Genomic DNA, 17,220 nt, shown 5'->3' with positions numbered 1-17,220 from the left:
TTAACCGAGAAAAGACTCATAGTCAGAGCCACATTAAAGCCCACGAACTGACTCACCGCTAGAAGATGCGTTGGACGTTGGTTTCTGTTTTTAATACCCTTTCCAAGGGTACTATAGTTTTGAACAAATGCTACCATTGCCGAGAATTATGCAAGTAATGCACATTTGACCACCTCGAAAATTGAAAAACAGGAACAACTTTAAGGCGACCTATCATAAAACTAAATACCATTCACCAATCAGGCTTTAGTCCACACACAAAAAATATAAACAAATCAAAACAAAAAAAAAAGAACAAACCCCTCTGAAAAAATGAGAAAATTGGGTCAAATTTCAAAGTTCTAAGAAGTTCTAAGTCCGGGATGTACAACATTCGTGGATCTGCCGAGTATAAGCCAAGCTATTCAAATCTAACCACTGAATCCGCGTTCCTTTAACATAGGCCTTAGGCCACTGTAGGGCATGAAATCGTCGTTTTAATACCAACTTTTTTTCTGGTAAAAGAGTATGTTTTTTTTTTGTCGAGAATTGGATTTGGAGTCGCATTCGACTGTTGCATGCTAAACGCTGCTAAATTCAAGAGCAGCCAACATTTATCACACTACGCCTATCGCATTTGGCTAGTCGGCCCCCTTGGCTTTCCGTTGCTAATTAATGATAATGTCAGGAACTAATATGCAGAGGGACTTCTCTCCCCGAACTAGTTTATCATCAGTTAACGTTTTCATTAACCATATGTCACACGCACGTCCTTTGAATTTTCCAACCCTCTGGCTCCGGGATCCTTGAAAATTAAATTATGCGCTCGGGGTCGCGTGTCCTGCCACGATTTCGGGGCCAACTTCTGATGAGTCAAAATACATAAAAATGCATAAATACACTGAGGTTAGAGGGTAACCTAATATTTGGTTAAAAATAAAACAATCATAGGTATTCTTATTTTAATGTTTAAAATGTTTGAGTAATATAAGGGTCCTTATAAGAAAGAGGAATTGGAATAGGTATGTATGGTGATTTTTTTCAGTGCTCCTTTTACCCATCATTCAGATACCATACCCATTTCCCATAAATTTGTCGAGGATCCTTCACCGCAGTTTCGGACAGCATTTGGCTCGTGTCTCCCCGTTGAAAAGGTGTTAAAATTGTGCCACAGAATTGTCTGACCTCTGGGGTTGTTTTAATGACCGTCTGACTTTCTGATGGCACATGGAACCCCCAACCACTCCAACATTATTTTCCCTGCCAAAATGATTACGTAGCATTTTGTCGACACTGAAGTTTATGTTTTTTTATGAGGCGCGTGCCGGGTCATATGCAACTTTTTACGCCAACCAAACACGCAATATTCCTACCAAGGGCTCAGAATATGGTTTATAAGTGTTTCCTTAGGTTTAAAGACTGTGAAGAGCAGAATGATTAGAGGGAAATGAAGGAACATGCTTTATTAAAATTATTACAGAGATAGATAGAGATAGTAGATTTTTCAAAACATACATTGCATCATTTTTATCAAAAAACGAAGTAATAAAAATTGCGCAATATTCGTACGATGTGTGTCAGTATAGGCCACCCCACCGTGCAGACCCCTTAACCCATGTGCGGCGCATTTAACCCAGTGAACCGGTAACCCAATTTCCATACAAAAAGCCCCCGAAATTTGCACATCACGACGCGTACTTTGCCTTCAATTAGCCCAAGAAACTCACGCGCCAAAATTGGCAGTCGACTGTTGCGTAATCGCCGTATTACCTGATTGATGGATTGGCCGGAGATCAGAGAGCCATTGAAAGATACTCGTAGGCTAATTCAATTGCTTTATAATTGAACTAAGGAGGCGCGACGGCCGGCTTCAGCTGCGATTCAGTTTGGATTGGATCGATTTAATGAGTTACTCCGGCCAAAACAGAAAAATCATGAAAAACGAACACACATGATGGTGGTGGGGCTCAGCAGGTTTGTCTGCCGGCCGTGCTGGCCAAGTTAATAATCTAATGGACACGTTGTAATTTTTTCCATACTCAAAATTGCCCAATAACCGATTCATCCGATTCGATTTGGACTGGGATTTCAATTTCGGCCACAATTGAAAATGAAATTTAATGCCGATTTAATGATATTGGGGGGAGTTTGTTGTGAAGTTGGTGGAAGTGATGATGCGGTGTTTTAGCCCGATGATGGATGGCCAACCCCTCCCCCACATCCGTACCCACTCACTCATATGGGCCCACGCTAATTAGACTTAGCCACTCACTCCAATCATACTTCCCCTCCCATCCAATCAGACAAATTCAAATTTATTTGAGGTCTCTCCAAAATCATTATCGTTTTTCGGTATAAGCTTAGAGTGTGTGTCCTTTGTTTAATTAGTGCACTGAAAAATTAGTCGAAAAATAAAACCCAGGCGAAATACTTAAGCGGATTAAGCGGCGATTTATCAAAAGCAATTAAAGATCCCCGAAAAGCCCAGCTCTCCGATACATATAGGTTTTTGCTTGATTCGCGGAATGCGTTAGCGATGACAAATAGTAGCAAAAATGTTGGGCAACAAAATGTTTATAATGCTGCTAAAAGCATGTTTGTATCTTAGAGATACAAATCGCAGATCGCAAATCCGAAAGCCAAAAATGCCGAAGCCGGCAAAGTGGGCCAAATCAGGCGTACAGTGGGCTTGTTCCAGTGGATCCTGGAGATGGAATCTTACATTTGTTATTCAGTAAAGTGAGTGAACTCTCGTTACCAAGCAGGTGTTGAGTCCTAATAGACCTTTGAAGTATTACTTACAATAATTGTTGCAGATCTCTACCACGGTTCCCTGTAAATCAAAGTTTTCCCCTCGTGCGGCTTAGTTCCTTGAGTAGACCTCAACCCATTTGCATTAGCCAATAAAACACACTTAGCAGGAGGCCCAATCCTTGGCCTTTCGCCCAGTTAAGATACATTTTAGTCGCGAGATACATTTAAGCGTTTCAACGTGGCCGGCTATACGCTGGAGATCAAAGCCTGGACTGTGGCAAGTGGAGGCAAGTGCCACGAAGTGTTCAAGACGGGGCTACTAATTACCCTGTGGGGAGCTCTGCCGCACCCCACCCCCGCCGTCTGTCCATTCCCCTCTGGCCACGCCACTGAAGTGGGGCAACTGGAGCACTGGCGTCGTGAGGTTCGCCTTGCGCGAAGCGTCGTCAATATTTGTCAAACTGTCAGTTGGCCTGACATTTACGTTTGATCAACACCAGGCGAGTAAAAAAGGGGAAAAGAGCCGTGGAGAGTGGACACTGTACTGTACGGTGGCCACTACTGGGAGCCGCCAGGAGCTGGCAGTCGGCGTTTTGTGTTGTCGCTGACACAGAGAGATAAAAATAAACCGAGGCGAAAACTAGTGCACGTATGTATATTTTTTTCCACCGCAGAGACACAATTCAGAGGTGACACATTAACGAGCAAATGCAGCAGACAGGCCAAGGTGGATTTGGATTTGGATGTGGATGTGGATGGGGGCTCCTATAGGAGCTCCAACAACCTGGCGATTGTTGCCTTGACGCGCTTTTATTGGCCAGGTGATTGGCGAAAGGAGATTGGTGGCCGGGGAGATTTTTATCTACGAGATAAGTGCAGCTTTATCGGCAAAAGAGATGTTTGCAACCAGAAATGGTCTGCAATTTGGTGTTTTGAAGCCGGCAGTGGCCCAAAGTAAATAGTGGCCAAAACTATGTCTTAAGTCTACGGCCTGTTGAATCTCAGCTATTTGGAACGGCTCTATTGCGTTTCACCAACAACCGAGACCCGCAATTGCAACTCACCCAATTGGCTACCAGTTCTTCGGCGGATGATTTATGGCGGCTGGCGGCAGAGATCATAGAACATAAATCACGAAAATATTTCAATATCATTATGAGACAGGGAACTGCAACTGATAGAAACCGAAAGCGAAGTGAAGTCGCCTGATCCCTGGCTGTAACCTCTGCCACCTTGCAGGCTGCCTGAATTGGGAAACACTCAGAGCTGAAAACCGAAAAGTCGAAAAGACTTCTCTTCATTACGGCCTGATTGATTGAGTTGGCCGAAAGTGCAAAAACTTGGCCTTCGTCGGCAGAAAAATGCGGGCAAGTAAACTTCCGTTGCTGACCACTTGGCACACTTTTGCTTTTCTCGCCGGGATAGACGGATGAAGTCAGACATCGGACTTCGGTCTTGGGAGGTATGTAGTTTTCAGGGGCCTGGTGACTCATTCTGAAAAAGTTGGCCAAGTTCAGGCTCAGCTGGAGACGAGAAACCGAACAAATCGAATGGCTAAAAGCGAGCCAAAAGTGAAGCCAATCGCCCCGGCCCAGCACGTTTAAGTGTTTTGTGTTCTGCGTAAGAATTTGTTAACGGTCGTGTTTAGGAGCAGAGATCTGGCTACAAAGACCCCAACACTGGCAAAAAAATAAGGCTGTATTGAATTAACAAACAGCTAGTTAACACGCCAGAAAAATTAGTTTTCTGAAGTGTAGCACCCATCTCGTATATTTTTGTGAATGAACTCAAATCGAAACTCGAGTTTCTCTGATGCCGTATCATGGCGTGTGGATTTTTATGTTCCCTGAATGAAATGGCATTTAATTAGCATAATTTTTATTGATTGAATCCCCCCGAAGAGAACAAAAACAGAAGAGCCCATGGATCGGATGCCATGCCGAACTCTGAGGTCGCGCAGAAGCGAGTTCTTTCAACCTCGGCTTTCAACCCAGTATCGACCGATTTCGATTTACATAATGCTCACATTGGAGCACCGCAGACCGGAGTCTTCCAAACTCAAGCCGAAATCAGTGTCAGAATCGGAATCCGAACAAAAGGTCTTGCGTGGGCCCTAATCGCCCCCCAGGTGAAACACATGGAGAACAGAAATAGTCAAGTGTTGTCAGCGAAATTATGATCGAAATTAAGATAGTGCCGTGCGGCAGGGTTAGTCCCTAGTCCGTAGTGCCTAATGCCTCGCATATCGGCACGATCGGTACGGATCGCTGCATTATTCATGCCACCTGATAGTTGCCAGCTAGCTGCCTGAGACATCTGAAATTTGTTGTCGAGTTGTCGGCTCATGTTAATCGAAGATCGATATGCCAAAGATGATCAGGTGGTCCACACCATCACCTTTAACAGAGAGAGAGTGTCAGTTTATGTTTGGCCAAGCACACTTGGCTCAAAGTGAGAAGTTATGGCTTAGATCGATGAACCTGATCGCTGGTTAATCAATTAACACACTTGACCATGAGATCACTGGGGAAATTTTTTCAACACCGCTGTAAAACGAAGCTGATGGGCTGTTTGAATGTTTTAAGAGTTCCTCTGAACGAATAGGGTCTAAAAATCTGAACAAATGGAAATGGATTTAATTTTATGTATACCCGAGGGCATTATATACCCGATTATATACCCGATCCGACGGTATTATAAAGTTCGGATCGGATAAGAATTGAGGAAGATATAGCCATAACTGTGGGCTCTATAGGGGAAACTCACATTTTCAAGGGATCCCCTCACGAAAAATGGACAAAAAATCTAAAAAATATTTTGTCTCTGGATTTTTATGCAGAATGGTGGAGAATCAATCCAGAAATCGTTTAAGGTACTCCGCTTGAGAATCGGATAAGAATTGAGGAAGATATGGCCATCACTGTGGGCCCTATAGGGGGAAACCACATTTTCAAGGGATCCCCTCACGAAAAATGGACAAAAAACCGAAAAAAAATTCTTATAAGGATCGGCATAATTTATGGGATATTTGCGAAGGGTATATCATTTCGGCTCCGCCCAAAATTTGCTTTCCTTTCTTGTTTAATTTAATATCAAGCCAGAAAAATAAAGAGCCAACAAATGTTATTGGGGCTTAAAAATATCTTGTTTTCTGCAACATTTTGCCGCCCCTCTATCGGCATCAAATCGCTGTGTTCTCCATTTGTTTGCACCACAGAAAACCACGAAGGTTTGTGAATTCAGCAGCTCCTCTAGATACCCCACTTGCTACTATGCCCCACTTGCAATATATTTCTATTTTATTTTGCAGTTGCATTTTCGTTTAATATTTTAATTAAACTGCAAACGTGAGTCGCGACTGGGAGCCACGGAGTGCTCTACTCCACATGTTGCCGCTTTGGTGGCTGCAGGTGTCGAAGGTTGTCTCACGGTAGAGTTCCCCCTTTCCACCTTCCTCTAGGCAGTGGAAACACCTGCCGTCCCCCCTGATTTGGTGGCTTAGTACATGCCGTGTTAATCGCCAATAATAATTGTTAAACGAGTTGGAAGCGAGTAGTCTGGGCATAAGGCTCTTGGCGTTTGCATGAGTTATGAGGCCGCCAGAGCAAGGAAGCCCAGATCAGGATATATCTATGCAGGAGCCTCCCAGCTCCCCCAAACCATCCATCTTCTGCCCGTTTTTCCATGCCTGTTGGCCATTTTGGTTATGCGATGAAATAATTTAAATATTTGCGGGCAGCAGCGGGAGGCAGTGCGCCACAGCGAGCACCCCAAGAGGGGCTTATGCAATGGGCGGCATGAGGGGAGGCTCTGAGGCAGGGGCAGAGGCGTCCCACGCGTGGCTCTGTCCCTCTCATGGCGGCTTATCCCATTTACCATTTTTGGCTATCGACAGAGACGAGCGCTGGCGGGCAGCCTCCAGCTTCGATATTTGCTCGCGACCAAACTGGCAACCACTCCTGCCACATCTGCTGCTTCTTTTTCCTCAGCTGCTGATGAGGCAGCCGAGTCTGTTTTTCTTTTTTGTCTCCACTTTTTAGCGGAGGAGACAAAGTTGCGCAAGCCGCCTCGCCTCGCCGATCTCGTCATGGGAGATTCTCAGATATATTTCATTTTTATGATTGTGTCTATTACCAACATCCACGCGCGTTTCGCCGTACTTCGGGTTTTGAATTAACTCCAATGACAGAGGCATAGCCGTTTTGCAATCCACTTTGGTTCTGATGGAGATCGAAAGTTAAAGGACGTCGCGATGGGTCATAAGCTCCTTAGGAGGTTTTACATGAAGGGTATTACCGATGCCTTTCAGACTCTTTAGGGTCTAGTCTTAGATGCACAAAGCAGAATTATCTGCTTCAAATCTTTGGTTTAACGTTTTAACTTACAATTGTTAGTTTAAGAACCAAAAGATGCCGTTCCAAATTGGAATCTTAAAGCTACCATCTTTTAATCTTTATTTTAGCTACTAACTCTGCTGGTTTTTGTTTCCGTGTAGCCCTGCTCTGGTGTTGTCGTTGTCGTCGCTGTTAATGTTGCTGCCTGTGTCTGCAAAAATAGCAACATTTACAATGGCAACAGCTTTTTGAGGTGTTGGTAATTGATTTTTGTAATATCTTGGCTGGCACTCTTTTTGTTTGCCTTTTTACCATTACCACAATAACAACAACAACAACAACAACAACAACGCCGCAGAAACATCGGGCTAAGCAGCAACAACAACATGAGAAACTTCCGAGATGCATCTGCGACATCCGCTGCAACAACAACAGTTGGCGAAAAAAAAAGGCGCGCAAGCGTGCGAATTCAATTGCTCAATTGTGGAGCTAGTCACACTCCCCTTCTGGGCCCCTCGGATTCCCCAGCAGGCTCCCCCCTGCTTGGGGCAACACGCCTGCGCAATATCTGTGGCTGTTGCTCCCTTTTGGCCGCTTCTTTTATTGATTTCTGTGGTTTAATTTCTGGTATTGTTGTTTTCGGGGTCTCTCGAGTGTTTACAAAACAGAAAATCTCTTGCGTCTAGATTTTTGGCAGCGCCGTTTGCGATTTCATTTTTCTTAAAGCTTACAAGTTATTGTTTTGAAAAATGACTCATTTTTCAGCGGGAGGTGTGGAGGGCTGGCAGGGGACTAGATGGCTTGCAAATCGTGGGAAATCATCCACAAATCATGTGGCTGGCACTCTTTGACACACACCCGCACATCGGGCCAGAAATAAACGCCAACACCGAAGATGGAAACCCTGGCGATTTTAATCGCCAGTCTCTGGGCCAACCTTTGGCAATAACTGCGAATGCAATTGCCATAATTGCCAGAGCGATAGATTCTTATTAGCCGGCGTTTAATATGCATTGCAATATGACATTTCCAGTTGTCAGTCTCCGTCTCCGTCTGAGTGCAGTCTGGGTTTCCTATTGTGTGACATGTCAGGCCAGAAGTGGCAGTTGCAGCTCCAGTCACAATCGCAGTTGCAGTCACATTCACAGCGGTGGCTGTTGTCGCCGGCGTGACACTTTACACACACAATAAATCACAGCGGATAATATGAGCATTTGACACTGGAGCTGAAAGGCTTCCAGATGGATGTGAGTATTGGATGACATGCACTCGGAGAAAATGCAGATTCAAAGAGCGCCAAAATGATGGCCCCCCTGACCCATATTAGTTATTCGAAAGCCTTCATGTTCATTTAATTTGTTCATATAAGAACTCTGCCGCTAACTGTTAGACTATAAGTTAAATTGGTAATTTGTTTGGCTCAAAGTAAAGTCAAAGCGCCAAATAAAATCCAAATACATGGCTTTGCCAATTTAATTTGATTTTTGTTTGTGCTAGAGTATGTAGAGTAACCCTAGACGCTGAGAAACGGCGATCGTTTGTGCGGCAGCCAGGGGTTAATGGGCCACCAGCTGCGTGGATTCATTCGCGCTAATTGGAAACGCGAATTGGCCAAGTGGCTAGCCTGATGGCAATTGAACAATTAAACGCGGAGCTAACATACAGCCGCAGAGGCAGCTCAATTAGGCCTATCATAAAAATAGAACGGCCAGGACCCAGCGAAAATGGATCATCTCAAATCCGATCGGTAGAAGCTGAATCGAACGGACAATTCAGAATGTGTGGCCACGTTAAAGCAAATAAATGGATAGTGCCCCGTAGATCCCAAATCCGAGTGGCTCGCATAAAAAGCCAATAAATTCCAAATGCCGACAGTTAAAACGCACACTTTAATTAAAGCTACTTTAAGACAGCATCAGCACCAGTAACAGCGGCAACATCGGCGGGCTACAAGCAATTTGTGCAGCACTCAGGTTGCTGTTGCAACTGCTGCAACATGATGTGGCAGAGTACGATCTCTGATCGTGGTCAGCAGTCCGTTAGGGTAAGAGATATATAAACACCGCCGATCGACGGCCGTAACTCACTCTCCGAACGCTCCGATTTCGAGGGGACAAAGCTCTGTGGCTCTGGACCTGAAAATTTATGTATGCCAAATTGATCGATTGTGACGGCCGGGTTATATCATTCAACAATTATAAAGAGACGGCGAATTATCATTGACAAATTAATGGACACAATGGATGGATGCCTGGCTGACCGGCTGCCCGGCTGCCTGACTGGATGGATGGATTTCCCCCGGCCGCTGCCGGCAAAACGATGTCAAGCACTTCCATTCCGTTCCAACGGTAGCTCTCGCCATATAGGGTTTCAGTTTATAATTCAGATAAAGATTTCATCAAAATCGCGCGCGTACCGAGATTCATTTTAATATTTTCTGAGCCTTCCCCCCTATTCATATCGCTCACAATGAAAAATCAACTGAAAGCTGATTTCCAGAGAAGAGAGCTGGCTATAAAAAATATAAAAATTTTTAATAAAAAGTGTCGCGGGCACCATGAATAATCCGAAATCGGACAGAAATCGGGCGACGTCATAAAGCGTGCTGGAATTTCGAGAGTCTGACTGCCATCAGTCACTGCGAAGCTATTTCCCTTTGCTCCCCTTACAGTTTCCCTTTTCCTTTTATTTGAGCCAATAAAAACTAATAAAAACCCTCCATAAAGCCATTAAAATCGCTGGAAAATCATAGACAATCTGAAGTGAGTGAAAAATATCTCCAAACAAGCGTCTTGTTTGTCTTTTCCACGGTGGCATATTGATATTTCGTCTGGGAAATACATAATATTGGAAATTTTCCCTACAGGGCTCACTAAGGGCCGAGTTGTAAAGTCGATTTTGACGCGACTTCGTTAGCAACTTGGTCAGCAGCTAAACGAAAACAAGTGTCACCCAGCAGCAAGTGGCTGCTGCAACAGCAACATCGGCAGAAGCCAAACGGTAAGTGACTGAGCAAGTAAAGTGTGTAAATATTTGTTTAATTATGCTCATGTTGGTGCAAAGCATTCGGAGTGTTTGTGAGATGTTGCTGACGGAATGTGGAATGTGCAGTGAGCATTCAACCGAATTGGAGACACTCGGGACGCGGTGACCTCGGCGGGAAATTCAAAACGGTCAGGTAGGGTAAGATGTATAACTTTCTATCTTGTTTGGGATAATCAGAGGTGAATTCAACGGCACAACTAGCCATGGGCTACTCCAAAATAAATATATCACACTCCTTCCGAAGTTTTTAGCCATTTTTTGTAACCACAATCCTCCCCTCAAACTGATACCCAAAATGGGTGAACATTTAATTTAAACATTTCCCAGAAAAATATCTCCATTACAGCGTTGGTCCCCAACTATCAATTATTGCACAGAAGCAGCTGGGTTCGAGATGGAATATGAAATATGGCCCACATTCGCCGAAACTGCACAGTTCGCCGACTAAATCCCCGACTTCTGGGTAACAAATGTGGCGGCCATTAGAAATCGTTTTGCGTTAATGTGTTACAAATATTTCATCTGCCGACGGCGTCAATGAAATTCGGTTTGGCTTTTCGGCTCCCATTTTGTATTTGTTGTATTGGTTGTATTTTTGTGGTCATACACGTATGGAAAGCACCGTTAATGCGCCCAACATTGTTGTGATAATATGTTTGGTAAATTACTTGGACATATTTCTGCTACCAGTTGCTGCTACCTGGCTACCTTGGCAGCCCGGCTATGTGGAGAAGACAACTCCATCGGTGAGGCCATAAATATGTTCCATTATTTTCCAATGCTCGCCGGCAATTATTCATCTCTGTGGTCGCCTTTTGTTCAGCGGAGGGATGCGTTCTGACCCACTAAAATATCGCTTACTGGCTGCATAGATATTTTAGTGGTTTTTGCTGGCACTCTGGCCATGGGCCATCAAATTGTCAAGGAGTTGGACAACATGAGACGAAACTGCAACTGCAACCTACAGCAGCAACCACAGCAACATCAGCAGCAACAACAATGGGAACAACAATATATCTTGCAACACGAGTCAACTGTCGGTTTTTATTGTCGTCGTCCGTTTTGGCAGACCGAAAAACATTTCTTTGTTTTCGGCATTTTTGCATTGCAAATTGCCACAGAAATCGCGGCAGTTGGAAATGTTGCGGAAAAACTCATAAAAAAAGACTTCAGATACTGAAAAACTGCCGCAGGCTTTGCAGGCTTTTGCTCATTTGAAAGTCAAATAGCTCTTGGTCCAACTGAGCGGCAAAAAATAAAAACAAACAGAAAAACTATTACCGAAATCAGGCGGGAGCATCCATCGGGATTTCCCAAAGCCGAGATACCCTAACCGAGAATGCCTTTGATTTCCTTCGGTTACCAAGTTCGTCACTTGCCCGATTGACTTGCAGAGAGGGCAACGCGCAATCCTCCCGATGGTATTATAGAAAAAATGGACTATTTTGCATTCAAGTTGCGGCCTTTTGCGAGTTGATTTTGCAGCCCAAGAAAATTACTTCCAGCCTAAGATTGTTTGTGGCAAAAGTGTTTCGCCAGGAGGCCGAAAACTCACGACAGGAGGGGAGCGACTCGCAGTTAATGCAAAAATGTTTTAATTAATTTATTTAGCTTGCCAGCGGCTGGCGAGGAGAAAACGACTTAATAATTCATAAGGAGCTTTGTCTTTATTTCCTCACATCGCAGTGGAAAAAATTGTCACGTAATTGGAGGAGACTCGAGGGCGATGGCGATGGCTAATGATTTCTGGGATTTCATAAGTGAGATCTGTCGCGGGGCGATAAAAACCCAACATCGCCACGCCATATGGAGCTGTCTACGATGCTGTTCACATTCAACGTGTATTTTATTTTATTTCATTTTCCGTTTCAGTTTTTGGTTATTCGGTTAATTGGCAGCGGACAACATCCCAAAGATTTTCTGTCACATTTGTGATCGTACGCGTGTGTTGTGGTTTCGGTGGATTCTTGGGCTCCGCAACCCAAAAAAAAAGTAAAACGAGTTCCTAATGAATGGCCTGCCCAGCAAACTCACGTTTTGGATTACACTGAGGAAAAGTATGGGTCAAACCCCATTAACAATTAATTTTAGAGAACTTTTTTCCTTGGGCAGAGATTTATTTTCCTTCATCCTAACTGTAATATTTTATTATCACCTCTCTGATTTTATTTACTGGAATATATTTTCCGTAGTGTTTACCAAAAAAAAAGCCAAACAACGAATTTATTTTGATTGTTGTTTGACGCATGTCAGCTGGAAGTTGTGTTGTTCAGCTGGCGCCACAGAAATGTCAAAAATAGTGCTCTACAACCTGGAAAAAGAAGGGCAAAGTGGGGAGTGCGGCACAGGCATGGAAGAGGGGCAGAGGGAGGCTGGTTGCAGCTCCACAAATGATCAGAAAATGAAGTTGTTTCGCTTGTGCGGCACGTGCGTTTGCTTTTCGGATTTGAGCTCCAAGCTTGACTTGAATTCGTTTTTCATGTCTCGAAGCACGACAAACGGACCCATTGACATGGGCAACGCAGTTGGGTGCCCCGTGCCCCAAAGCCCCGCCGCATCCCCTGGCAACCCTCGTGTGCCTCATGTGGAAAGGTTCGCTGTTGAGTTAACTAAGGCATGACGTTGAAGCTAAGCTTGCAATTAGTTTGATTCGATGCTGGGGCATTTCAAGTATGCTGATAGATGAAGGCAGGCACTGACGGTGATATGCAGAGCAATGATGGATCGCCCCGCAGTGACCTACTACATATTCATAAGTATAACGACGTCCACTTGCAGAAAATATACATAAGAACCTAATGAATTATTGGCTTTACCAATGGATTCAATCCTTCTGCCCGCATCCTTTGGATTTCTGTTCTGCCTTTCAATTGGCCTTTAAACGTTTATCTTGGCTTTTCAAAGACAACCACTCGACAGTTTGTGGCCATATCAGATATCTGCACAATATCTATCTTATTGTACGATCGCTGCTCGATGCTGTGCTTCATTAGTCGGGCAATTAATTTTTCTCTGTGCCATATAAGGGAACCGTGGCAGTAAACGATCCTCCTCCCCCAAGACACCCGAGATCCATGGAACGAACCGCAGAGAGATTGAGTAATAACCCAACTAACCGGCAAACCGCAGTTCACAATTGATTTATTTTCTCTTCTATTCGCGGACTAGACAAATACTCGAGACGGTTGGAAAGTGAGCCACACTTCGTCATCGCTGGCAGTTGGATTAATTTTGAAATATTGCCGGGCAGTCAAACGACGTTTATGCGCATGTAAAGTAAACGAAATCGATGCCAGAGGAGAGCGAGGAGGTGGCAAGGAGACTGGGAGGGGGATGTAAGAAAAAGTAGTATCTCTAGGGGACAGACACTCGTACTGGCCAGGGCCACATGTGAGCTAACCAGAGATCTGAGTTGCTGAGAGCTGGCGCTTTGATTTATTACCAAAACGCTAATAAAGACAACAAGCTGCAAGCCGTTCGCGGTCGACTTCGTGCTCGGGCCTGGGATCGGGGATCGCAGATCTTGGATCTGGACAGGATGTGCCTGGGGCCAAATGACAATCATGCTTACGGTCCGTCATAAAACATGGCCAAGAATAGGGGAGTGAAAAACCTCAATACCCTTATTGGTTTACATCATGGTTTGTCATGCTCATATTTTTTTAATTTTAAAAAGATAACAGTTGTTAAATAATTATATACAAACCACAAGTTAAAATAAATAAAAAAAAAGGAACTCATTAAACTTTCTTTGAAAGTGTATCAAAAAGTCAAATCACCAGAAATCAAGTTCGTTGCCTAAGTCTTTTGTTTTAATTAGTCAGTTCCTTCTGCGCTGCTCCTCCTCCTCCTGCTCCCCTTTTTAGCCTCCTGCAAAGATCTTTGCTGACTTAGTGACCCAGTTAAAGGTCTGAGCCAACTTGTTTCGCCAAACATGTTCTAGCCGGGAGATAAAAGCCAAAACCGAGGGGAACTGGTCGTTCAGCACTTGCTGGTCGAAAAAAACAAAAAGTTGCATCATCATTGTGGAGGAGGCTGATAAAAGGAGTCAAGATGAGGGGACTGGGAGTGAAGAATGGGGGGCGGGGTAGGGTCCGGGGTTAGCCAACTATTGTACAACAAGCAAACGCGCGCCTGGCAGCAAATGATGCCATGTTATATATTTTCCGTCCAACGTCGGCACATTCGTGCAGCTCAGATTACTGCGGGGCGATAAAAATGACTTGCCAACTTGCACATTTGGCCAAGAGCTCTCGGCCTGGGATTCAGACTTGGATTCGGATTCGGATCGGATGCGGTTACGGTTTCAGGGGCGTTGCGGGGCAGAGGGGCCGGGAGGAGTAGCCGCTCAAAAAATGTCGGACAGTCTCGGGCCAGCTCGTTGCCCATAGCAAATATTTAGATAGATTTGACTTTTCATGTTAATGGCGCGCTTTCAGCTGTTCATAATTAATCGGGCGTCCGCAATGAACAAGTGAGGCATTTTTATTTGCCAGTTACCGGCCAAGTGGAGTGGAGTGGAAAGATTGCCAAATACCAGAAGACATTTTTTATGGCTAATTAAATGCATTGGAATCGCATGACTGCCAGATATCGATGACTCCGCTGAAAGACTATAAAGAATAAAAGCTACTAGAGATGGAGGAAGTCTACTAATATCATAATGATCGTAAAATAGATTTTAATTTAATGAGTTAGTAACTGCTTCACTATGCTGAACATCATGTATTTTTCATTTTATGTTGTACTATTCATTTTTGTTAGAACCCTAATGTTTGCCAATCTTGAATGTTTGATAAAAATGTAAAATGATAGTTTGTCTTAATTCTGTTAAAAAATTAGTTTCTTGTAGCATTCTATTCTAATTTATAGCAAATCTAGAATTAGCAACTCCAACGCGAATAGATCATGCTGAAAACCTGAATCGAGTTTATCGGCGACCGTGTTAACAACCTTAATCTCTCGGTTTCTCATTAATATTATTTTTTGGCCAGCATCCGAACATGATTTAAACTCAAGCCGCCGCCGCAAACCCATAAATAATGTGGAAAACAACGATGTTAGCCCGAGCCAGCCAGCGAATCGAGCGATAATAATTATTTATGAAATATGCACGCAAGCGGAGATTTTAATTAAATTCGTACATGCAAACTGTAGGTTGGATTTGCGCTCATTTCTAGAGCGGGTCAAATCGATAGAGTCCGAGATAAATAAATTCAAGACCAGAGACACAGAAACAGAAACATAAACGAAATAAACTCCAGCCTCAAAGCCGCGTTGCCGCTGAATGTTTATTAATATTTTGTCATAATTTTCGCTCCGAGTTTTCGGCGCTGCAACGTGAGAAATTATTTTTGAGCAATCGCTAGGTGTTTGGACAGGCGGCATTAGACTGTGGACGGTAAATCGAGAGATAAATCTCAACCGATAAATTCCGATGCGGGTCAAGTGCAGGGGTTTAATTAAAAACTCCCCCAAGGGGAGGGCTCTGATCTGGCAGCGGGGCCTTATCTGGCAAATGGCCCACGATCTGTGGCCAGTTGAAAGCCGGCTGACAATTTATGGGCACACTCACGCATTAAAATCATTTATGGAACTCATATCGCACTCCACGAACGAACAAGCGACCGATAAAGAGGCCCGATCTGAATTTATTAAAATGCAATTTTCACATTGCCAGTGCCGGCATGTCGGCTGGCTTGTCGGTGGCTTTTTCTTCTATTTTTCCCATATTTTTGCCATATTTTTTTTATTTGCCATGTAGCTGTGTTGCCATTTGCCAAATCGCCGCTCAACAAGTGCAGTTTGTTGTTTTTCCTATTTTTTGGCCAGAGGATTGGTCGCGAAGTGTTGCAGTTTCTGTTGCATTTGTGGCGTGGCAATACAATCAATTTTTAATAAATTGTGGAAATATCGTTTTGACTCGCCTGCAAAGCGTTTTGCATTTTTTTATTGCGTGGCATTATTTAATGACAGCCTGTCGATATTAAGCGATTATTCCGGGTACTCCTGGTGTATGACCTGAAGTATTACGATTTCCCACAGATCAACTTCATTATGCGACACATTCGTTATCAATTTGAAAAAGAGATTTGAGACTTTCGTTCATTAGGAACGATCCGACTGAATTTATGATGCTGTTTACACCCGACCACAGTCAATATCCATCAAATATCCATTAAAATTATTATCCTCCGCCCGCCGCTGCAATTCAACTGCCACAAAATTGTCCATAAAAGTTGCAATTAAGCGACTCAAACGCATATCTAAACATGTCGCCGAGAGACGGAAGACCGGAGTCGGAGATCTCAGATCCAAGACAGAAGACTTGCAGACTGGTGACTCGACGTCTGCGACAGATTCATGGCTGGAAGAGCTTAGCGGTGGGAAGAGGTGGAGGAGCTTTTCAATTTCAGTTTCGACTTGCAGACTGCAGCTCGTTAAAATCGGGGGCTTATTAAAGGCGCGCGTCGTTTATGGCACATGAAAATCATTTAATCGGAGGCCATATTTGGCCTGGGACTCGGATTCGGATTTGGAATCGGATTGCTGCAGATTTTGGCAGCAACTCGTGGCTTATGTGGCACCCACGCCTCTAATGACAGTCGTCTCTCAATGGCAGACGTTAAAAACCTAAAAACCATGGAGAACCCTTGAATTATGGCCCGCAAACCGTCAGAAAAAGTCGCTAATTATAGGCACTAATTGCAGAAATAAATCTGCTAAACAATTTCAATTTGTTACTCCGCTGAGTTCATAAATATTCACTAGGCACCGCGGAAATCTCCTCAGGTGCAATCCAAAGAGTCGAACTCGTAATGGCGGGCTAATTAGACAGCTTGGTGGGAAAATAATTGAATTACCAGCTCGGCTATTATAATTTACCCAGCGTGTGTAGAATAATATAGGTAATTGATTGAATTGAAATTAAAGCAAAGCAGCGTGGTTAAGCAATTGAAATTAAACCGATTATGTTTGCCAGAAGAATCTATTACGCCGAAGAAAAAATATCTCTCTAAGTCCAGCCAATTAAAGCTAATAAGCTAACAATGTTTACATGGCAATTACAGATGGCAAAGGATACTGACTCTGAATATCTTCGGGCTGG

Source organism: Drosophila bipectinata, chromosome 3L (assembly GCF_030179905.1).
Source record: "Drosophila bipectinata strain 14024-0381.07 chromosome 3L, DbipHiC1v2, whole genome shotgun sequence".
In the NCBI taxonomy this organism is placed as follows: Eukaryota; Metazoa; Arthropoda; class Insecta; order Diptera; family Drosophilidae; genus Drosophila; species Drosophila bipectinata.
This window is presented reverse-complemented; position numbering follows the sequence as displayed.